The following is a 1,907-nucleotide window of genomic DNA, read 5'->3' on the forward strand; positions in this document are numbered from 1 at the left end:
CGGGAGGGGCTGGAAGCGCAGGCGCCGCGCGATGCGACGCCGGAGCGCGACCCCTGCCGGCCGGAGGACCGAACCGCACGCTCCGCTCCGCGGCGGGACGACGCTCTTGGTCACCACGGTCCCCTCCGCCCTCCCTCCTCTGCGCATTTCCACTCGTGGTTTACTTTCACCGCGATCAGTCCCTAAGAGCCACGCACTTTTATTAGCCGCTCGCCCAGCGAACATGTTGCAAGGTGCATGACTTGTGATCACCGTCCCGAACTCAAGTTGTTCTGGGTGCCCAGGGGTTCCCGGCCCGGCCCACGCGGAGTGTGAACGCCACTTTGACTGAAGCCCCGTCACTCTGGCGGGACCGAGGCTCTGCGTGCGACTATCCTGTGCGGGATACCAAGGAATCTGCTATCTTAACTGGGCTTCTGTCTCTCTCAAGAAGACATTTGAGTTGAAGTCCGTCAAATTCAGTAAATGGCTTGCACCTTTGGGGAAGCGAGCAGGTAAAATCTCAGAGGTCAAGAGACCAAAATTCCCAAAGTCTAGGAATTGACATGGGTGGGTTATTTTGCTATTGGTACTTGAAAGTATTTAAAGCTACAGAAGCTTGCCAACGATTTATTTAGCAAATTCCTCCGCGTGAACTTGAGCTCCTCAGAACACTAGGTTCTAAACATGATAGGAGCTGGCACGCGCACGGAGGATGATCACGTTACTCACCAAATTTCAGCCGTATTTAGAACCAGATTTACTAACATATAGCGCATGCGTCTGTTTCCTGTGAGTGCAAAGTTGAAGAAGTCACATTATTTTGCAAAGGCAATTGCAATTGGATTTTAGAAAAATTTTTAAGAGAATGAAATCGCCACAGATAACCATATAAAGTTGTTTGGTGCTCTGTGCTCGCTCTTAAGCCCAGACCGTGTAATAAAAGGGGTGCTCTCAAATCCTGCCATATGAGCAATTACTCCCCATCATTCCAAAAGGCCACCATCAACATTACCTTACCACACACCTAAGACCCGTGCAGAACCTGTGGTTGCCTCTGCCGAAAGGTAGAGGTTGAAGAAGAAATGGGAAGGAGATGCTAGAGACAAGGAGACAGCACAGCCTGGGAAAACCAAGGGTTGTGTTTCACAAAGCGGGGCATGATCAAAAGGCCTCGATGTTGCCATTCTGTGCTTTGGTAAATTCTTTTAAATTAAGTTTGTTCTCATGGAGACATATAATTATACATGTTTTGATGCACACATGCGGTGTAACATTTAAATCAGACTAGATATATCTCCCCACGCAGTTGTTATCTTTTCACGGTGAAAACACTGGAAGTCTTTTAGTTTTTGGAAGTTAGTACGTTATTGTCATTTATAACAGACCTACTGGGCAATGACATGTCAGGGACTTTCTATCCTGGCCATACTATTAATACCCATCGATCAATCTCTGTTGTCCTCTCCTCCCATGCCCGCAGCATTGTGCTCTTAGCTCTCTGTGAGGTGAAGATGTTTTTAGACTCCACATAGGAGTGAGATCACGTGGTACGTATCTTTCCACGCCTGTTTCACTTCATTTAACATAAAGATTCCCTGTTCCAGGCGATACAAAGGACAGGATTCTTCTTTCAATGGCTGGACGATATTCCCTTGCACATCGAACCACATTTTCTCGCTCCATTTGTCAGCTGGTGGACACCCCGTTTGTTCCCATTTCTTGGCTGTTGTGAACAGCCCTGCAGCAGACACGGCAGCACAGATGTGTCCTTAAAACGCTGATTCTGTTTTCTTTGTTTCTGTTTGTTTTATCAAGTGGTGTTATAATTCAGGATTGAAATGGCCCACTAAGGTCTGTGTCGATTAAAGGCTTGGTCCCTAACTTAGCGTAGTAGGGAGGTGATGGGGACACTTAGGAAGTGAGAC

Source organism: Microtus oregoni, unplaced genomic scaffold (genome assembly GCF_018167655.1).
Source record: "Microtus oregoni isolate MIOR12 unplaced genomic scaffold, Mior012 000018F_ref0000195, whole genome shotgun sequence".
NCBI classification, from domain to species: domain Eukaryota; kingdom Metazoa; phylum Chordata; class Mammalia; order Rodentia; family Cricetidae; genus Microtus; species Microtus oregoni.